This window comes from Trichosurus vulpecula, chromosome 2, assembly GCF_011100635.1.
Source record: "Trichosurus vulpecula isolate mTriVul1 chromosome 2, mTriVul1.pri, whole genome shotgun sequence".
Taxonomy (NCBI): Eukaryota; Metazoa; Chordata; class Mammalia; order Diprotodontia; family Phalangeridae; genus Trichosurus; species Trichosurus vulpecula.
In genome coordinates this window covers 427,981,940-428,005,655 of record NC_050574.1, presented here as the reverse complement: position 1 = coordinate 428,005,655, position 23,716 = coordinate 427,981,940, and the positions used below count along the sequence as shown (strand labels likewise).

At 36.2% G+C, this 23,716-nt stretch overlaps 1 protein-coding gene across 1 annotated transcript in view; it reads left to right on the top strand.

The window, feature by feature from the left end:
* Positions 1-23,716, top strand: part of EPHA6 (EPH receptor A6) — a 1,226,126-nt gene that overhangs the window by 2,785 nt on the left and 1,199,625 nt on the right. The window lies entirely within an intron of this gene.

Below are 23,716 nucleotides of genomic sequence, written 5' to 3'. Positions count from 1 at the left end.
CAAAAACATAAGTATTTATCAAAGTGTGCTATAATCATTAGAGAAAGTAAAATCATGAAATGAAAACTTGATTTATCACAATAAAAATGCTACACATTCTGTGATAGGATTAATGTTGGATTTATTGGACATGATTTCTATACTGCTAGTAATTTGCTGTTTTATGGGCCACTGAAGTTGCAGGTGTGAAAAATCTTAGCTTAAAACTATCTTGGTAAACCTTTAATAAAATAACAATTCTTTTTTTTATTTAAATCTGTTTTCTTGACTAATATACACATAAACATAACACGTAAATTGTATTTTTCTATTTTTTACCTAAGTATCTCAAAATCTTGACTCTATAAATTAATGAATAGAATTCCCTCCCCCCATAGTTCAATGACCAAAAGTATATTGACAAAAGCATGAACAACCTCATTGTTTTTAATTTTTTGGTAGCTTCAGAGCAAGTCTTATCAATGCTAAGGACTAAACTTGAGTACAGTAAGGATCTGGACTCCTGTCTCTTAATTGAGTTTTGAACTGCAAACAGCAGTTCAGGACATCAGTAAGGACAGCAAAAATCAAGTTGTCCCTCTTTTATAACAGTACAATAAGTTTTCAAATACTGAATGTAGGGTTACCTTCTAAACCTGCTCATCTAATTAAGATAGTAATCACACAGATTGTATTGCATCAGCACATTATTCCATTACCTGGTGTTCCATTTAGATGTGCAATCTTGATATAGGTTCTTGATTAATGTTTGCCCCCTCCAAGAAACCAGTTTCATCCATGTCCTTGAAATAATCCTACTCCTACCCTGGACATTTACATACAAAGCCATTTATCTAACTTTGTTAATTGACAAATGTACCTTACAATAATTGAGAGGCATCTTATGACAATTTGCTCAATTATTACTCTAGATTCTAGAGTCTTGAAGTTGAAATTTCATTTTGTATCTACACATTAAGTTATCAAATTTAAAAATAAATATATAAGGTAAATCATTTTTCACACATATATGTATATATGTATGCATGTATGTATGTATGCATATTACGAAGTATGTAATTTAAATTTTTCTTCACTGAATTAACCAACTGAGTTGAGATCCTGCCTAGAGTTGTTTTCTTAATATTGCCACCTATTTTGTTCTCAGTCTATTTAGTGAAACAGTAAGTTGATTCACTAGGGACTGGAGAAAATGTCAAACTGACCCTTCACTGAATATGTTATTATGAATCCATTGGCCACAGAAATCAAAGCAATTGATTGGGTAGTTGATGTAAGTAGGTTAGTCATCTGGCAGGATCCATGACTTAAAATGGGGAGAAAAGCCATAAACATCACCTCAGGTACCTAATGTGTAGAGTTGTATTTTTTCTCTGGTAGAATGGAGAGAAATGGAAAGATACTCCTGAGTGGGTATGACTAGGATTCCTTGAAAATTACATTTCTAATTATAGCATTGCAAACCTTACAAGTTAAGAAAAATGGATAATGGTTTATATAAGATACAATCTGAAGGTCATTCATTTGGCTAGATTTTTAAGGTCAGGTTGTTGGCAGTAAAAAGAAAGGTGACTCTAAGACCTCTTATCTTCTATGTCTCTGTAAACCATTTAAGAATGTACTCATGATTTAAAAGTAACATGTAAACTAGTATAGAAATAGAAGAATATAATGCACAGAGTAATTAACTTAGAGATAGTAGGAACTTAGAAATTTAGTCTCAGATTCTGTCAATTACTCTGCATAGGTCACTACTCTGGGCAGGTGGCTGCCTCATCATTGTCCTTAGAACTTGTCTACTAAGTCATATATGTATTTGGGCCTTCGTTGAAGGTCGTTTTTGTCCTTCATTTTTGAAGAGGTCCATGACATCAAAGAAATGAGGACACAACATGTAGTTGATGTTGAATTGAGTGAAGGAGGGCTGGGCAAGGTCACCAGCCTCACTTTCTCCCATTGGAGGGCAGAATTCATGTTACTTACACTGACAAAATCATAAATCCTTATATTCATAGCAAGAACCCGGAATGTTAACACAAAAATCTAGAATAACATAGGCCAGGCTTATTGAGAAATTGAGTATTGCAATTTGCTTCAGCATTAAAAGAGAATTGAAAGGGTTATCGCACTGAACTGTTTACTCTAAAGAAGGTCATTGCTGTAAGATAAGGATTAATACTCTAATTTTTTTTCCATAATAAAACCTACATTTTATTAAATTAGGATCTGTGATCAGGATAATATTCATCAGATGGATATCATAAAATTATAAGAGAAGTCTATTTCCCAGTCTTCTGGAGAAAGAAAACTGTCTAGCTTCTGTAAAAGCTTACTACTACAACTATCTTTATAGTAACAAATTTTAGGAAGCAGCATGGCATAATGGATGTAGCCAGGGTTCAACTCCTGGGCTTGGCATATATTAGTTATGAAATCCTTTAAAAAATCCCCTAAGGTTTCTGTTAAAACTAAAACTTTAGGTTACAATGAAGGTATAGCCCACATCATTAGAAGAAATGTCCTAACCAGGGAGGTCTTGATCCCAATAAAGTCACAGGTTCAGTTCCTAATCTATCTATACATCCTATCTCACACTTCCTTGTGTCATAATGCAAGCTCTATTAACTCCTTCTACTGAATGAGGAAACTGAAGCAGAGTGTTTAAGTAATTTATCTAAGGTTGCATAGCCTTATGAGTGCCACACCTTAGACTCAAAACCTGTTCTAAATTTACTATTCTTGGAATTACACAATACTACCTGCTAAAGAAGAGAATGTAAAAAAATAGTTTAAATTTCCATCAAACTAGTGACTAATATAATTGTGAACTATGTCTTTAGCTTAAAGCAACGTGTTTTTTTTTCTTGTTTAACCTTCACTACTTCTTAACTCTGCTACCATTTCCTTCAACATTACTGCGATCCAGACCACTACATTTCTGTTTTCACTGTTCTTCAACTGTGACATGTGATGTCTTCAAGTGGTTCAAGTGATCTATAACCTTCATTTCTATCTTTACAAGAGTGAGGACAAACTCCTTGTACCCTTGCAGAATCAATCGAAGGCAAATGAGATCACCAGTGTTTTTGATTTGATAAAATAAATAAATTCTTATATTCATACAAAGAGGTGGGCACATTGGCACAAAAATCTAGAATAAAATAAGCCAGCCTTATTGTGAAATTGAGTATTATAATTACATAACAAGTGTTTGCTTGCCTTTCTAGTTATTTTCTAGTTGTCTGTGACTATGACTATTTTTTGTGTTTTCTTGGCAAAAATACTGGAGTGGTTTGCCATTTCCTTCTACAGTTCATTTTCTTTAAAATGAGGAAACTGAGGGGAACAAGGTTAAGTGATTTCCCCAGGGTCACATAGCTACTAAGTGTCTGATACCAGATTTGAACTCTGGTTTTGTTGACTCCAGTCCTGGCACTATATCAATCTTGTTTTTCTGCTCTTGCTTAAGTGTTTTGTTTTGTTTTTTGAAAGAAGGAGGAGGCATTTTTTATTTGTTTTTGTGGTTGTTCAGTGGTTTTTAAAAAATAATTTATTTTTAGTTTTCAACATTCACTTTAATAAGATTTTGAGTTCTAATTTGTCTCCCTCCACAAAATGGCATGCAATCTGACATAAGCTGTACAGGCACAACTATATATCTATATCTACATCTATATCTATCTATCTATCTATCTATATACACACACATACACATATATACATATACATATATGCATACATATACACACACACACACATTAGTCAATCACTTTGTGAAAGAAGAATCAGAAAAAAGGGAAAGAAGGCAGGAAAGGAAAAAAAAAAAAGAAAAAAAAGAGAGAGAAAGTGGTATGCTTCAATCTGCATTCAAACTCCGTAGTTTTTTCTTTGGGTGTGAATTGCATTTTCCATCATGAGTCTTTTGGAGTTGACTTAGATCATTGCATTGCTGAGAAGTGCTAAGTGTATCAAGCAAGATCTGTCATCAGACAATGTCGTTGTTACTGTGTGTAATGTTTTCCTGGTTCTGCTCACTTCCGCAACATTAGTTCAGGCAAGTCTTTTCAGGCTTTTTCTGAAATCAGCCTGCTCATCGATTCTTATGAAACAGTAGTATTCCATTACATTCATATGCCACAACTTGATCAGCCACTCCCCAATTATTGGGCATCTCCTCAATTTCCAATTCTTTGCCATAACAAAAAAAAACTGCTATAAATATTTTTGTACATATGAGTCTTTTTCCCATTTTTATGGTCTCTTTGTGATACAGACCTTGTAGTGCTATTGCTGTATCAAAGCATAGGCAGTTTCATAGCCCTTTGGGCATAGTTCCAAATTTCTCTGTGGAAAGGTTGGATTAGTTCACAACTCCACCAATTTTCCCACATCTTCGCCAATATTTATCACTTTCCTGTTTTTCCATGTTAGTCAATCTGTTAGGTGTTGTGTGGTACCTCAGAATTGTTTTGATTTGAATTTCTCTAATAGATAATGATTAAGAGCTTTTTTGGTATGACTATCCATTTATGAATTAGGGAATGAATTTTATTCTTATAAATTTGACTCAGTTCTCTATATATTTTAGAGATGAGGTCTTTGTCAGTGACAATGGCTGGAAAATTTTTTTTCAGCTTTCTGCTTCCCTGATAATCTTGGGTGCATTGGCTTTGTTTTTTTTTTTTTGATTTAATGTAATAAAAATTATTCTCTTTGCATTTTGTAATTTTCTTTATCTCTTGTTTGGCCATACGTTCTTCTGTTCTCCATAGATCTGACAGTTAAACTATTCCTTGCTCTCATAATTTGCTTATGATATCAAAATTTATGTCCAAATTGTGTATCTATTTTCACCTTATCTTGGTATATGGTGTAGGATGTTAGTCTATGCCTAGTTTCTGCCATGCTATTTTCCAGTTTTTCCAGCAGTTTTTTGTCAAATAGTGAATTCTTATCACAGAAGCTGGAGACTTTGTGTTTATCAAACAGTAGGTTACTATAGCATTGATTACTTCCTCTTCTGTACCTAACCTATTATACCAATCCACCACTCTCTTTCTTAGACAGTATGTAGTTTTGATGATTCCTGCTTTACAATATAAGTTTATATCTGGTATGGCTAGACCATTTTCCCTTGCATTTCATTTTAACACTTCTCTCGACATTCTGGACCTTTTGTTCTTCCAGATGAATTTTGTTATTATCTTTATTAACTCTATAATTGGGTAACTTTGTGGTAATTTGATTGTTATGGCACTGAATAATTAAATTAATTTGAGGAGAATTGTCATTTTAACTATATTAGCTTGGTCAGTATATGAGCCACTGATGTCTTTCTAATTATTTAGAGCTGACTTTATTTGTATGAAAAGTGTTTTGTAATTGTATTAATATAGTTCCTGGGTTTGTCTTGGCAGGTCAACTCCCAAATATTTTATGTTGTCTACAGGTACTACAAATGGAATTTCTCTTTCTATCTCTGCTGCTGGGCTTTGATAGAAATATGTAGAAATGTCAAGGATTTATGTGGGTTTATTTTATATCCTGCAACTTTGCTAAAGTTTTTTTTTATTATTTCAAGTAGTTTTTTAGTTGATTCTCTAGGATTCTCTAAGTATACCATCATATCATCAACAAAGAGTGATAATTTTGTTTCTTCCTTGCTTCTTCTAATTTCATCCATTTCTTTTTCTTCTCTTAATGCTAAAACTAACATTTCTAGTACAATATTGAATAACAGTGGTCATAATGGACATCCTTGTTTCATCTCCAATCTTATTAGAAATGTTTCTAATTTATCTCAATTAAGTATGATGCTTGCTGACAGTTTTAGGTAGATGCCATGTTTCATTTTAAGGAAAACTCCGTTGGATTGCTATGCTCTCTAGTGTTTTTTTTTTAATAGGAATGGGTGTTGTATTTTGTCAAAAGATTTTCTTCATGTGTTCAAATAATTATATGATTTCTGTTAATCATGTTATTGATATGCTGATAGTTTTCCTAATTTTGAAGAAGCACTACATTCCTGCAATATGTTGTACCTTATCAAAATGTATTATTCTTGTGATAAGTTCCTATAATATCTTTGCTAATATTTTATTTAAATTTTTTACATCTGTGTTCATTAGGCAAATTTGTTTATGATTTTCTTTCTCTGTCTTGGCTCTTCCTTGTTTGGTACCAGCACCATTTTTGTATCCTAAAAAGAATTTGGTAGTATTGGAATTAGTTGTTCTTTACATGTTGGATAGGGTTAACTTGTAAATCCATCTAGCCTTGGAGTTTTGTTTTTTTTTTTTCTTAGAGAGTTCATTGATGGCTTGTGCAATATTCTTTTTTGTTTTCCTGAAATGTGGTTATTTAAGTATTTTAATTCCTCCTCTGTTAATCTGGGCAATTCACATTTTTGTAAATATTTATCCATTTCACTAAGATCATCAAATTTATTGGCATTTAATTGGGTAAAATGTCTATTAATTATTGTTTTGATTTCCTCTTCATTGTTGGTGAGTTCACCCGTTTCATTTTTGATGCTAGTAATTTGGTTTTCTTCTTTCTTTTCTTAAGTCAGATTAACCAAAGGCTTAGGTATTTTATTGGTATTTTCATGAAAAGAGATCTTAGCTTTGTTTATTATTTTGATAATTTTTTAATTTCAATTTTATTAATCTCTCTTTTGGTTTTCAGAATTTCCAATTTGGTATTTAATTAGGGATTGCTAATTATTTTTCTTTTTCTAACATTTTCATAAAACCAGTTCTTAGTTTTATTTATTAGTTCAACAACTTTCTTCATTTCAATTAATCTCTCCTTTGGTTTTCAGTATTTATAATTTGGTAATTAATTGGAGATTTTTAAATTGTTCTTTTTCTAGCTTTTTTTTCAAGATGTGTGCCCAATTCATTGATCTCCTCTTTCTCTATTTCACTCATGTAAGCATTTAGAGATATGAAACTTCCCCTAAGAACTGCTTTTGCTGCGTCCTGTAAGTTTTGGTATGTTGTCTTATTAATGTCATTCTCTTGGATGTCTTTGTTGATTTTTCTATGATTTCTATGATTCACAATATGTTTGACACACTCATTCTTTAGAATTAAATTATTTAGTTTCCAATTAATTTTTCATCTATCTTTCCATGGCCCTTTATTGCATGTAATTTTTATTGCATCATTATCTGAAAATGATACATTTAATATTTCTGCCTTTCCGCATTGGATTGTGAGGGTTTTATACCCTAACATATGGTCAGTTTTTGTGTAGGTGCCATGTATCGCTGAGAAAAAGGTATATATTTTTTTCTATGCCCCTTCAATTTTCTCCAGAGGTCAACCATGTCTAACTTTCTTTAAAAAAAAAAAAATTTCTATTCATCTCCTTAACTTCTTTCTTGTTTATTTTGTGGTTAGATTTATCTTCTTCAGAGAGGGTGAGGTTGAGGTCCCTCACTAGTATAGTTTTATTGCTATTTCTTCTTGTAACTCCCTCAACTTTTCCTCTTAGAATCTGTGTGCTCTACCAGTTGGTTCATATATGTTTAGCAATGATATTACTTCATTGTCTATGGCACATTTTAGCAGGCTGTAGTTTCCTTATCTCTTTTAATTAGAAATATTTTTTGCTTTTCCTTTGTCTGAGATCAGGATTGCTACCCCTGTTTTGTTTTGTTTTGTTTTTACTTCAGCTAAAGCATAATATATTCTACTCCACCCTTTTACCTTTACTCTGTGTGTATCCCTCTGCTTCAAATGTTTCTTAGAAACAATGTGTTGTAGGATTATGGTGTGTCGGCAAGCAAAATGGCCTTTGTTTTCTTTGAGTAACTCAGTTTATTTCATTGAGCCTTACTAGGTGCTGGGCCCTTGGGGGCCCAGGGAGGGCCTGGTTTGCATGTCTGGGACAGCAGAGGCTTTTGGACCACGTGGGTTTGGGTCTGCCTCTTTGTGGTGATTCATGAGGGTGGCCGGGGGGAGGTGTTGACTCCAGAGCCATGCCCTATTGGGTGTTGACCTGGTCTGTGTGGATGTGAACCTCCCAGGATCCTAGGGGGGAAGGGCCAACTCAAGAACCAATCGGCTCTGGTCATTCAGATGACACTTGATAATGTCAAAAACCCTATAAGAGGAGAGAAGACAGCTTGAAGATCCCTTTTTTCCCCTTTTTTCAGTTGCAACTCTTTGTAGCAGCAGTGGTGGCAGCAGTGGTGGCACGTGACTCTGGGCCAGCCCTTGTTCTGGGCTGAACCTAGATGTTTGTAACTATGAATTGTACTGGGTCTGTCTGTTGATATTTGTAATTTGTTTGTATTTTATTCTGAAGTTCAGGGTGCTGGCTTTTTCCCTTGAAGTAAGTGAATGAATCTGTATTTGGTCTGTCTGCTGATGCTTGTAATTTGTTTGTATTTGTTCTGAAGTTCAGGGTGCTGGCTTTTTCCCCTGAACTAACTAAGTGCTGTCTGTATGCTTCCCTGAACTAAATGAATGCTGTCTGCTGGATTAAAGTAAGCTTGTCAACCCCTTCACCTTGCTTTCCTTGGTTAAACAGATCAAAAGAACCTGTGTGTTCCCGGCATGCCGGAAACCTCCTGGGTGCTGGCTGTGGGTGGATCTTACGCCTCTACAGAAGCTGCTAGCCGGATTGTTAAAACATATGGTTCTTAATCCATTCTGCTATCCCCTTCCATTTTATGGGAAAGTTCATTCCATTCACATTCACAGTTATGATTACTATCTGTGCCTTGCTCTCCATCTTCCCTCCCCATTTATCATTTTCTTTCCTCTTTCTCCCTTTCCCTCCTCACCAGAGTTTTGCTTTCAAACACTGCCTCCCTTGTTATCAGCCTTTTCTTCCCCTTTTACCCTTACTACTTCTTCCCTCACTTCTATCCACTCCGTCCCTTTCCTTTTCCCTTTCCCCTTCTACTTCCTATAAGGTAAGTTAGATTTCTATGCCTAACCAATTTTATCATTCCCTCTTTGAGCCAAATCTGATGAAATTAAGGTTCAATTAGTGCTCATTTCCCTCTCTTCTTTCTCTCTAATGTAATAGGTTCTTGCATCTTTGTCTTCCCTCTCCCCATAATAGGAATCTATGGTTATTGTCTGTTTCTGATTTTTGCTTATGGTGTTTACCTATTTCCTGACTTTTAAAGTTGAGCTCTCCTACTGGAGCACAGGGGCACTAACCCAAAGTTCTCATGCTGGGAGCCCAAGACTTGTTCAGTAGCTGCATATACTGGGGCCTCAGGTGCTGGCAGCTGGAGGGTCTGGCATCTTACCTGGTGCTGAGTTGAGGTAAGCATCACTGGAGTTCTCAGGGTGGGGGTGGAGAGTGTGGCCCATGGGAGATGCCTACTCACCTGCACTTTGCATTTGACTGTTTGACTACAGGAGCATTTGTGCCAGCCTGGAACTATGTCTCCTAGAGTTGTGTGGGAGCACCTGGATATTTGGCTACTGGAGGATGCTGGTATATGGTGTTTTTCAGAGCTTGTATCTACCAGTTCCCCTCACTGTGCTGAAGTACTGATGGGGCTGGGGTGTGGGGGGTTTGTGCTTGCCTGCTCCACCACCCTGGGGCTCTAGATCTACTCCTGGGTGGAGACTTGACACTGGCTCTCTGGGGTGCCTCCTATTCTCCCTCCAGAGTGAGAAGAACCTTTCCCATTAATTCCCCAAAGCTTCCTGGCCTACAAGATTGCTGTATCCTGTCTTTCTGCTGGCTCAGCTCTTTTGGGGTTTTTGCTAGGGTGATATTTTCTTTGCTTTCAGAGATTAATAAGGGAGGTTGAGAGCTATTTACTTCTTATTCTGACATCTTGGCTCCCACATACTTTTAATGAAACTAAAGTTTCCTTGGAAAAACAAGAATTTTAATTCTAAGCTTGAGTTCTTATGATAGTATCAATATGTTCCTGACAAGTAGGTTGAACAATGGAGAACAGAGTAAATTTTAAGGGGCTTAACTGAAGTGATACATGGGTTATTTGGACATTCACTCATAGTTGGTAATATTGCATGTTTTATAAGCACATAATCTGGGATAAATCACTTTTTAGTTATTCTATTCAGAATAGAGACAAATAAAGTTAAAGGTTTGATAAAAAAAATCCAAACCTAATGTGTTTCGTAGATGCTGATTTCTTGCACACCATAAAAGAAGCAATAAGCATTTATTAAACACCTATACTGTCCTAGGCACTGTGATAGGGATCAATTATAAAAGTTAGGCTACTCACACACTCATGGTGTTGTTAATTACATCTGGGGCTACTTTGATAATTATAATTGTAATGTACTTTTGGAGTTAAATGCAAGATACCTTTGTTGGCTAGGCCCTGAAGTCCTGATGGATCATTTTGTAGATTGAATCAAGCTATGAGGTTTTCGAGTAAGTTAGATATAGGGGCAGAAACAAGGATCAACTCACTGTAACCTAAGGGGAATCAGGAAGTGCTGTTTAGAGTTGGTCATGGTGATTTTTTTATGTGGTCGCTTCTTCCTTTGAGGGGATGGCATAAGTAGTTAGGGGAAACTTTAGGTGATGTTTTGATGAATTTAATAAGCTGACTTATTGGTTTCTGGTTTATGAATCTAACCATTTAGTTTCTTCTTTTGAATACTTTGTGAAGTTATTACTTGGCCAATATGGATGTGGTTTTTCAACATCAACATGTTCATACAATTTAGAATTTCAACTAGGCAGAGAATAAGATCTTATTCTTTTCTCTCAATAGACTCATTTGGAAAGTTTCCTTTCTCATCTATACACAAACGTCGGATGCCCAGCTCCAGGAACTGTATTTGTAACTATGAATTGTTTTTGTTTATACCAGTAGGAAATTATTCAGTGGAAATGTTCCCTTTGTGAGAAACTTGAGTTGTGCTCAGGGAGAGGTATACATATTAGAAAATAGGAAGGCGAACTCTTAAACTTATATTTAATTGGTTTGGATCTTATCTGGACCGAGTGGGCAGGTTTGGCTGGACAAAAGTCAGTTAATGTAGCCCATTAAAGATAGAATTGAACAAACATTTAAGAAATTACATGTGTTTTAAATTAATAATGACAAAATAATTTAATAATACTCATGATATTTAATGTATTGTTATACCCTGAACCATACAGATTTGGAAAATTCATATGCATTGCATATCCATCAAAACCTTATTTTCAGATTGTGTTAAATATATGTTGAAATATTGTTAAGCTATATATTTTTCTTTGTTTTTCACTGATCATTTTGTTCAAGTAGATATTGTATTTTTCTTGCTAGCTACAAAATTCCAGTCTATCTTCAATTCATTAATCACTTATGAAATGCTTACTATGTTCAAGGCACACTTCACAATAGGATTTTGATTTTGAATAACATTATACAATAATCTGTTGGCTATTCATACTACTAAATGCAAAATCATGCTATCAAATCAAAATGGAAAGAAAAAATACATACATAAAAATAATCTCCTTTGTTTACCAAGTAGTTTAGGCTTATGGGATAGAAGTTCAGTTATGAGATGTTAAATTGCTTAGGAAAGTTTAAAATTATATGCCAATATTAGAAATTATTATGGCGACATATAAATATATATAAAAATGTTTTAATCCATTGTATTCATGCTTGAAAGAAAAATGTTGCATGCCATCATTGTAGCTTTCCAATGATTGCTGAAAACTTTCAGCAGGACCTCCTTACTTTATAATGATTTTATGGAAAGCCTTAATGAAGATTATGAAAGACGCTAAAGTCCAATTTAATTTACAAGTTGGATATTAAAGGAAGCCTTATAATTTTCTCATAATGAAAACTAAAACCCAAAAGCAGTACAAAGTATTTCATTACGGAACATTGATTGAGAATTGTGATTAGGGTTTGTAGTAGAGATCAAAAAGAAGAAAAAGTAAAGGAATGTGTCAAACCAAAATTTGAATCCCAGCTTTGACCCTAATTTTGTGACCTTGGCCAACTGGCTTATCATTTCTGCATTTTTCCCCTTTAGCTGCAAATTGGCAATAAAATAATGCCTCTACCACCAATCTTAGAGGATTGTTGTGAGAATCAAATGAGAAAATATATGTTAGGCATTTGATAAGTCAAAAGGCATTCTATATATATATATATATATATATATATATATATATATATATATATATATATATATATATATACACACACATATATATAAGCTGTTCTAAGTAGTAAAAACTTATAATTTAAATATTTCTATTATTTAATAATTGTTTGTATTTTTTCTGAGATAGTCCTTTGATCATCATTTTCTTCTCCTTCTCCTTCTTCTCCTTCTCCTTCTCCTTCTTCTCCTTCTCCTTCTCCTTCTTCTCCTTCTCCTTCTCCTTCTCCTTCTCCTTCTCCTTCTCCTTCTTCTCCTTCTCCTTCTCCTTCTCCTTCTCTTTCTCCTTCTTCTTCTTCTTCCTTCTTCTCCCTTCTTCTTCTTCCTTCTCCTTCTTCTCCTTCATCTTCCTTCTTCTCCCTTCTTCCTTCTTTCCTCTTCTTCCTTTCAAAATGCCCTGTGTATGCGTCTAGAGATAAATGTATTAGGTTAATGCAAAGTTATTTTATTCATCTCCACTCTTTTTCTTCTCCCATTTCTCAACATGGTGACTCAACTTCTATGCCTCCTTACTTGTCTCTATATATTTCTGTTTGCTCAATTCCTGATTTCTCTCACAAATCTCATTGTGTGTGTGTTGCCCAGTAGGTTTTTTCCCCTAAATTTTCATTACAATATAGCTACAACTATGGACATGACAACAATAACCCCAGAAAACACACTTTATTACATGATTCAGAGAAAAGGAAATCATGATCATCTAGTGTAAACTCTTAATTTTATAAATAAGGAAAGATAAGACACACATTTCCCAGAGTCACAAAGGTATCAACCAGGTCTTTTGATAATAAATATACTGGTACTTGTCTTTATTGTTCTGCCTATTATACCATGGATGTGTCACTATACAACAGAAAATAAAAAATGTTAAGGTCCAACCTATAAATTAAATTGGACCATAAGGAGATCCTGCTGAAAATTTTCAGTAATCATAGGAAATCCACAATGATGGTATGTAGCATTTTTCTTTTAAACACAGATATCATGGATTAAACCATTTGATGTACTTATATGTCATCATAATAATCTCTAATATTGGTATATAATTCTATACTTTCCTAAGCAATTTAACATCTCATAAATGAACTTCTATTCCATAAGCCTAAATCACTTGATAAACAAAGCAGATTTTTTAACTTGTGTATCTTTTCTTCGCATTTTGATTTGATAGTATGAATAGCAAACAGATGACTGCATAATGTTATTCAAAATTAGATATGTGGATATAAATCTTGTGCATATGAATGAAACAATGAAAGTGTTGCTTTTTAACAATTCAGTTCTAGTGAGGGGTTCACAAAATGCAGTAGCTTCTATGAAAGGAAACAGACTGGCCTATTCCAGAAATTCCCAGGTCTTTCTCTGTACTCATTAATTCAAACCTGAAAGTCACACTAAGCATGTACCTTTTCTGAGCTTTCAAAAAGAAATTAGCATGAATGTAGGAGGTGCAGCACTGTGCATCGAAAACTGTTGCTCTGCTATTTTGTCAGTATATTGCTGAACCTGCTGCCTGTTTTCTATTCTTTGGTTCATTTAATAGTGTGCACTGTGGGAATATAATTGAAAACTCATTTTTCTTCCTTCTATTTTACTTTATAACATCTGGATGAACATTGCATACTGATTTTATGAGTAGTATGGATATATTAAAATCTTCCTAGATGAACGGGTAGTTATAATAGGTTATCTTCTTGTTTTTCAGCTTCAATTAATTTTTATAGATCATGCTTGGCATTGATAAAAAAAAAAACAAAACTAAATATTTCCATATAGTGGCTCAAATCACATTATAAAATTTCAGTCTAGACATAGAAATATTAAGCCAATTAAATACCTTAAGTATATAAACATTAAAGATGTAACATGCTTTTCAGCACACTTGATGTAAGCCCATAAAACACTTTAAAAATAAAAACAACAAAAGCTTACCAAACACAAATTTGTTTCTATATTATTGCCAAAATTTTTCTAAAATATTTTCATCAATGGGAGCTCAGTTATATATTACAATAATGATTTGGATTCACTTTAATCTATTTCAGGGAAAAATTTATAGTTTTTCATTCCAAGAAATAAAAATGCATTAGCAACATGGGGTTGGGGGGGAGATGTAAAAAGTCAAGTTTAGAAACCCCAGAAGGAAAAGCTTAAGAGGAACTGAAAAGATTAATGGGTTTATATAGAATAATTTTATGAAACCTCAAAATATATAATTCTTAAAAGTAAAAGGAGTTTTCTTGGAAGTGGAAATAGAATAATTAGAAATGACATGGAATAACAACATAGGTGTCAACTGTGTCCCAGGATTAATATCTCAGTGACAAATACTTTAGGCTTAAAAATATACACTCACCAGGCACAAAATGGGAGAATGAAAAGAAGATTAATTTTGTAAACTTGTTTATCTTGTATATAAGTATTTATCACTGATAGAGTTCTCAGATTAATTGCTTGTTTTTTTTCATTAACTACACATTCAAAAGTCACAGTAGAAGGTTCTATAGATCAAAAACATATTTTACATGTTTAATTAGCCTTAAGTGCCATAGATAGATCACTCTAACAAATGTGAACCTAATTAGCAATTACAATGTAGGTAAAGAATCCTGTATCATTATTTGGATAGATTAAAATTACAGAATATTTAAAACAGCCCTTTCAAATGTCTAGAATGAAATACATTGTATAAATGGGTGAATTGTTTAGCAAGCATTACAACTAAAAGTTAGAGATAAAGAGTAAGATAGTCAAACAGATTTTGGAGCGCTCCAACATTTATTAACAGATACTGTGTGCTTTGATTATGTTAAAGTCTAAATTCAATGAACATTGAGGTTAGAAAATAGATTTTCATGGCTATTTGGATTTACTTTTAAAGAACTAATATTGGGAACTTATATCTAGAGATGCAAAATGATAGAAATATATCATTATAAAGTAATTAAATTCATATTATTTACCTTTTTCTTTATCATATAATTACATTATTCTTAAGAGAGAAACAGCATACTATCTTTAACATAGGTTAATTTAAGGCAAGACATATGTCTGTTTTTCAACTAAATGCATTCTTCCTCAAAAATTGAAATGAAAATAGAGTACATTAAAGTCTATATTATTTCATTTGACCCTCATGACAATCCTGTAAGTTGGATACTACCAATATTAGCATAATTGCCATACAATGAGAAAACAAGTTTATTGAAATTTTGAATTGGTCATGATCACAATGAATTAACCAAAAGTTCTGATTCCAAGTCCAGCACAATCTCCACCATAACATGCTGCCTCAAAAACCATTCCAGAGTGCACATAAAGAGATGTGAGAAGTCAAGAAGTTGTTCTGTATTCTTTATTTGGTTCTCATTTTTTTTGAGGGAAAGAGAGTTTTTTTTTGTTTGTTTTATAAACAGGTTTTGTTTTAATCACAACCTAGAAATGCCAACAAGATCATGATAAAAGTTTCAGCAAGAGTCTATGAATTTCATGGCTGCAGTAATCACCTGCAGTGCTCTTTTAGCCCAAGAATGTAAACTCTGACACTGCTTCCATTTCTTCTGTTTTCATTTGTCAGGAAGTGATAGGACCAGTTGTCTTAGTTTTCTTTTTTTGATGTTAAGCTTCAAGCTAGCTTTTACACTCTCCTCTTTCACCCTCATCAAGATGCTTCTTAATTCCCCTTTACTTTCTACCATTGGAATGGTATCATCTGCATATATGAAATTATTGTTATTTCTCCCAACAACTTTAATTCTAGTTTTTGATTCATCCAGCCTGACATTTCTCATGATGTACTGGGCCATCTCCAGTTGTCCTTATCTATATCTGGCCACTGGACCCAGATGGCTCTAGAAGCGAAAGTGAGGCTGGTGATTTTGCACAGCCTTCTCTCACAGTAATCCAATTCACTTTCAAGTGATAGCATCACCTTCCTAATGTCATAGTCCTCTTTGAGAATAAAGGACAAACCCCAACCACAAAGACCTTACGTTGAAAAGATCGTTCTTTCCCACTGCATCCTGGGCCATCTCCAGTTGTCCTGATTTATATCTGGCCACTGGATTCATATGGCTCTAGAGAAGAAAGTGAGGCTGGTGAATTTGCACAGCTTGCTCTCTCTCTCTCTCTCTCTCTCTCTCTCTCACTTAAATCCTATTCACTTGCATGTCATGGTATTGCCTCCCTGATGTCATAGTGCTTTTCAAGAATGAAGGACAAACAGCAGCATCAGCAATAGCAGCAGCAGCAGAATTTCAGCCTCATAAGCACTCTGTATGTAATTTAAATAAGATGACAATATATACCCTTGTTATGCTCCTTTTCCAATCTTAAACTAATCGGGTTCACATGCAAGTGCCTCAGGAGACAAATAAGATGAACTGGTAAGATGATCATCTCTTTGATGATATGTTATATATATCACATGTTATTGTGATATACATAGTTAAAGGCTTTAGTGTAGTCAGTGATGATGAACTTGATAATCCAGAAAATATCAGCAATTCCGTTCCTCTCAAAAAACTGCCTGATCTTCTGGTAATTCTTGTTTCACATATTGTTGAAGCCTAGCTTGAAGAATCTTAAGCATAACTTTGCTGGTATGTGAAATGAGTGTAATTGTTGGTAATTTCAACATTTCTTGGCATTGCTCTTCTTTAGAATTGGGATGTAAACCAATGTTTTCCAATCCAGTGGCCATTGTTGTGTTTCCCACACTTGCTGATATATTTGAGTGCAACAAGTTATAAGTATCTCCATTTAGGGTTTTAAATAGCTCATTTGGAATTCCATCATCTCCACTAGCCCTATAATTAGCAATCCTTCCTATGGCCCACTTTTCTTCATTCTGCAGGATTTCTGGCTCTAGATCAGTCACCATATCACCATGGTTATTGGTGATGTTAAAATATTTCTTGTCTAATTCTTTTGTGTATTCTTGCCACCTCTTCTTACTCTCTTCTGCTTCTGTTGAATCCCTACCATTTTTGGCTTTGTGATGCCCATTTTTGCATGAAACCTTCTTAATGAGCTCTCTTGTCTTTCCCATTCTATTGTTTTCTTCTATTTGTTTGCATTACTCATTTAAGAAAACCCTCTTATCTCTCCTTGCCATTTTCTGGAATTCTGCATTCAGTTGGGCATATATTTTCCTTTGTCCTTTACCTTTTTCTTTTTTCTTTCCTGAGATATTTGTAAAGGCTCATCAGACAACTATTTTACTCACAGATCAAGTCTTAGGCCATATTTGAGATCATTAAGATGAATTCTGATTCCAAAGCCAGTGCTCTATCCATTGCACCACCTGTGCTGCCTGTCAGGAATCATAACCTGTGGGTTTAAATCTAACCTTTGATACTTACTACTGTGTTATTTTTGGCAAGTCATCCTTACCTCTATGAGTGTTAGTTTCATACAATATAAAATAAGGAAGTTAGATGAGATGGCCCCTGGAGTTCTTTCTAATTCTAGACCTATCATTCTATACTGAAATTACAGTGTGACTTCCCATTGCTTTTTAGGTTACCTGCAAAGTCATTAAGAGCCCTAGATATTTCTTTTAATTATAAAGAAACTATGAATATTTTTGTCTAAAATTACAATTAAATGACCTTATCAAATAAACTACTTCACAGAGAAACATAATAACCTGACTTTTTTAAAATTTCTTATGATAGTAAACCTAAGAAAACATACTAATGGAGAAAATGGATGAAAAACTAAGTATAAACTAAGTATAAAATTAAGTCTTAGTTTTTGAATAATTTAAATTCAACAAATATTTATTAAACTAGGGTACAATGAACAAATGTACGCATGATGAAGAATTTCTTAACAGCTTACTATGTGTCAGGCACGGGGGATACAAAAGCAAATTGGTCCCTTCCCTCAACAAGTTTACATTCTAAGAGGAGAATACAACACATGAAGAACAGTCGAGTAAGGTTACTTATGCAGCACGGTCTGGAAATACCTGAGGGGATGCAATGGATGATTGATTAGGGGTAAAGAAAAAGATGAAACCTGACAGAGAGTTCACTGTGACAGGGGAAAAATCCAAGTTCCGGAAGGAAGACAGGCCACAGCGGCTGCAACCTGAATTGCAAATGGCTGGGAAGTGGTATTGTGGTCATAATTTCAAATTAAGTAGTCATTGACCACAAGAAGCATTCATTCTCTTGGGATAGTGGAAGTTATGTGAGCAGAAGTAACTAAATACTAAATATACACAAAGTTAATTGTGAGATAGGAAAAAAAGAATAATAATGGGAGAGATCAGGAAAGGTGCTGTGTAGGAAGTGGTATCTGGGCCTTACTGTGAAGAAAGCCAAGAGGCACCTAGGTGGTGCCTGGAGTAAGGAAGATCTGGGTTAAAATCCAGGTTCAGACACTTGGTGCAACCCTGAGCAAGTCACTTAACCTTTGTTTGCCTCAGTTCCTCATCTATAAAACGGAGACACACTGTAAAAGAAAATGGAAAACCATTTTATTACCTTTGTCAAGAACACTCAACAGCCAGAGTCCATGGGGTCACTTGCAGTCAGACCTGACTGAACAATAACAAAAGATTCTGAAAGGAAGGTGTGAGGACTGAGTGCATTCTAGACATGGTATAGACCCAGTGAAAGGCATAATTTGGGGAAAAGGAATGCCCAGGAAACAAATGAAAGACAGGTTGAATTAGAACAGATAATAAAAGTGAGTATTAAGAAATAAGACTGGAAAGATAGGTAGAAATCATTTTTGGGAGAAGAGAAAGTAGAAAACAAGGAAACCAATTTGGCTATTGTACTAGGTTAAGTGAAAGATGATGAGGGCCTGAATTAGACCCTGAGTAAATGATTAGAATTTTATTAATATTCCTCTAGTGATAGTATCACCCAAAACAAAAACATGAAAAAGAAAAAAAAAGCAGAGTACTGAAGAATCTGAAAAAATGCACATAAGGAATGAGAAGGAATTTCAGATGGAAATAACAGTCAAAAAGGATAGTTGTAATGTTGTAAAAGTAATGTTGAACTTTTTAAAAAAATCAAACGAAATGTGATGGAGATTCATAATTTTACATATATCCCTCTTTCATTTTCTTTTATTAAGCTCATTAAATTTGGAATGGAAAAATAAAATAAAAATATAACATTGGTGATATCATTATTTTGAGTGTGCTCAGAAAATTTAAATTTAATCCCTGATGTGTTCCATGTCATATCCCTTTAAATTCCTATATTTCTGTATATTTACATAAGAGAAGTGGCATGACTTAGTGAATAGAAATAGGCTCCTCTCCCCTCTTCTTCTCTCCCCTCCCCTTCTCTCCCCTTCCCTCCTCTCCTCTTCTTTCCTCTCCTCCCACATTTAAAAGGCCTAAGGCTGCCTCCTTTACTTTGGGTTTACTGACTAGACTTCTTTCTCAAAAAACAAACTTTAAACTCACCTCACTCTGAAATTCATATATTGGACAATAGCTTCCTGCCCTCCTAGCACAGAGTGAATGTAAATACTAAATAGTAACTATTTCTCTTACGCTGAGGAATCCTGAGGGTCTTCCTCTCCCAGTTTGATGTTTTTGTGTGTGTGTTTTTGATTAAAGGGGCCATCCCTTGAGAGCCCTATTCATTGAATGGGCTTTACCTCACTCACAGTGAGCACCTGAAAAGACCTTAGCCTAAATGGGCCAGGTTCTCCCAATGCATGCTGGACCATCTCCAATCTTCCTGGTAAATACCAAGCCACTGGACTCAGATGGCTTTGGAGGAGAAAGTGAGGCTGATGACCTTGCACAGCCCTCCCTCACTCAAAGTTAAGTGAAAGTCATATCTTCATTTCCCTGATGTCCTGGTCCTCTTTGAGAATGAAGGACAAGCACAACAACAAGAAATAGGCTCAGAGTCAGGAAGAACTGGATTCATGTCTTGTCTCTTTCATCTGCTCTCTGGGTGACCCTTTTAGTACCCCAAGGCAACTCCCTAAGGTTAATAGTTTCTGAGAATATTCTGACTTGCATCTCAGTAAAGAAAGTCTTCCCTTGGGAGCTTCTTATACTAATTGAATCAAAAGTGTATGTGTGAGTGAAGGGGGAGAATTACCACAAATTTTGTCTTTTCCTTTTGCTTTTTTTATTTAAAAACTCCTAGAGCTTTGCTATTTTTTAATGATGAATAGCTAATATTTGGTATATAAGATCTCATATAGAGAAATCTTAGACATGGCATGGTAACATTTTTTTTTCATCAAGGGAAAAGACAAAGTTTATTAGGGATTCACCACAATGGGTTGTCTTAAAAATCCCACCCTTTTTGATCCCTATTTTCACAAGCAGGCCAGATTCAATCTGCTGAGCTAGATTGAATCTGAGTGCCTTCATGGAGGCAAGATGGAGATCATATACACAAAGATTGTAGGAGGGATTGAGGGGTGGTCTGGGGTGACTGTAGGGTTTAGGGAGGGTCTTGAGGAGAAGTCTAAGGAGGAGCTAGATGAGGTCAGGCTCCTGGGTGGGACAGAAGGCTAGGATAATAGGGCTAGGGTATAGATATTTTGATGAGGATTAAGGGTGGGAAGCAGCTGGCCAATAGAGGGCTAGGCTAGATGGAGATTTAGGCCTAATGATAAGGTAAGACTTATGGCCTTAGGGGAAGGCCAGATCTAGTTGGAAGAGTTCAAGGGGGTTCCCAGAGACTGTACTCCAGGTTCAAGGGGGTTCCCAGAGACTGTGCTTTCATCATTCCCCCTCAAACAAATAGGACTCAAGTTCTTTGGGATCAAGGATGAAGGTCTCAGCTTCTGAAACTGCTTCCTACTGGCAAGGGGCGTAGAGCTGTCTCTGCCTTGTTGGGTCCAGTTCAAGGGGTACATAGTCTGAGTAGTCATCTGGAAGTTGATGGCTTGGAGCCTGGAGGAGACAAACCTGGCAAGGAGGTTAAACAAACAACCAGACAGACAGTATAGGAGTATAGAGAAATGACAATTTCCCTGAAGGTTATTAAAGATGACTATTTCATACCTAGCTCCCCTGATCACTTGTTCTGTGTACCACACTGCTTCAGGGTTCAGGAGTGTGTAGCACATCCAAATTAGGTTGTGGGTATCTAAGAGCAAGCCCTGATATTTGGTGAGCCTGTGTTTAGCTAGCCACTGGTGGCCATCTGCTTCTAGGATGCTCTGAACTTGATGGGGAGTCAGAGTTTCTAAGGGCTGGTCTGCTAGAGGTTTAGAAACTTCATCAATTAGAATGGCTGTAGCAGCCATGGAGTCTAATTGTTTTGAAAAACAGGCAACTGGCCTGGGATCATGTCCTAAGGACTGGGTTAAGATTCCCAAAGCCTATCCTCTCCTTTCATCAACATACTGAGTGAAAGGTTTTTCTAGATTAGGTAAAGATAATGCTGGAGTGGTGATCAGTTTAGTTTTCAAAGTCTCAAAAGCTGTAGCCAGGTCAAGGCCCCACTCTAGAGGGAGTGAGTCAGGGCCTTGAGTGCCAAGTAATGGTTGCAGTTCCTCCCGAGTCTTGGGCTTAATTGGATATTGAAGGCAATGGAGGGGAACTATGACTGGGGTGGCAGAAGTAGTTTGCCCAGGAATTCCCTGATCCCAAATGATTGGATCAACCCTCTCCCACACCTTTGAGGAAACATGGGGAGGTCTGGTAAACAGAGGGAAAAGGGAGTTATGAGGTTTAACTAGAGAAAATTGGCTCCCAAATTTCACCATCAGGTCCCTTCCCAACAAGGGAGCAGGGCCAGAGAAGGAGTGTTCAAAGAACAGATCTTTGATACCCATGACCCAATAGGTCGAGGGGCGTATAGGGCCAGAGCAATTAGTTAAAACAAGAGAACATAGCTGTGATAAAGTGGGTAATCTTACCTTCTGCATCGATTTTGCCCAGGGCTCAGTGAGAGAGGTGGAGAAAGTGGGAGCACTGCCAAGCCCCAGGCTTTCCCATCCTTCTGAGTCTTGAGAATACTGGAGGACAGGGTACTGGGAGGAGGCTCTACCACTTTTTTCAACCTCGCAGATAATCCGTCCTCCCATATCCCTCCTGGTTACATGCTGGGCACAGTCCTGGAGGCATGGATCCTAGAGGCTTCCTCCAGTGGGGCACCCTAGAGGGGCACTCTTTGCACCAGTGACCCTCCTTGTGGCATTGAAAGCAGGTTTCCCCATTTCCCAAGTTGCAGGGCTTCCTCCAAGGGGGAATCCTGGAGGGGAACTCCTTGGGTCTTTTCCTGGCTATGGCAGCAGCCAAGAATTGATCCTGTTCTCTGTCTCTAGCTCTTTCCCTGAGTTTTCTTTGCTCTGCTGCAACTAGGTCTCTATTGTTAAACACTCCAAAGGCCATTTCTAGTAATTGGGCCTGAGGTGTTTGGGGTCCCATCGCCAATTTCTGCAGTTTCCTCCTAATATCTGGAGCAGACTGATTAAATGAAATACATGTTAAGTATTGCCAACCCTTCAATAGAATCAGGATCCATATTTGTATGCTACTTAATAGCTTCTACTAGCTGGGCTTGGAAAAGGGCAGGGTTTTCCTTTTCTCCATGAGTAACTTCCCTAATTTTTTGAAAATATATTTGCTTTTGAAATGCAGTTCTTAGGCCTTCTAACAGGCAAATTATCATATGATCTCTTTTTCCTCTATCTTCACTCCTTTGATAATCCTATCCTGAGTCAGTGTGTTGGTAAGCAAAATGAGCTCTTAGCACTCAGTTCCACCAAGTGCCCTTGACAAGCCTTTGGCTTTTGTTTCCTTTGAGTAATTCAGTGTATTTCATTGAGTCTTACTAGGTGCTAAGCCCCAGACCCAAACTCCTATTAGGTGCTAAGCCTATGTGGGTGTGAAGCTCCCAGGGTACTAAGGGGAGGGGCTAACACAAGCGCCAATCATAGGAGCCTAAGTTCTGGTCATTCAGATGACATTTGATGACATCTGAAATGCTATAAGAAGAGAAGACAGAGCCATTTGAGCAGAGCTCTCGCTCTTGGTGGGGCTTGCTGATGTGCAGACTCCTGGGCAGCTGTAGCTAAGAGCCTTCCAGCTCATAACCCAGATGTTGAGACTTTGTTAAACTCTGGTAACTATGTATTGGGATTTGATCACGGTCTGTCTGTTGATGTTTGTACTTTGTTTGTATTTTGTTCTGAAGTTCAGGGTGCTGGCATTTTCCCCTGAACTAAGTGAATGGTATTTGTATGCTGAATTAAAATAAGCTTGTCAACCCCTTAATGCTGCTTTCCTTACTAAAGCAGATCAAAAGAACTTGTGCTTTTACAGTGTGCTGGTAGTATTCTTATTGTTGGGCTTGTGTTGGTCTTTTACCCCCACAACAGCTGCTAGCCAGATTGCTGAAAATGACGTAGTTGGCAGGATCTGCATTTTAATAGGAAAGCATGGCGTTTTGGGGTACTGGGCTGGCTGAATGTTTCCCAGTTTTGGGATTGCTCTTTGTACTTGTGGTAGCTATGGTTCTCTGGAGCCTCAGGAGCAACAAAGACCTGAAGGAAAACAAGCTGGTGGAAGTGCTGGGAGTAGTTTCCCTGGGGCCCAGAGCAGGGACCCAGGGAGATAATCCCTTCTTCCGAGGGAT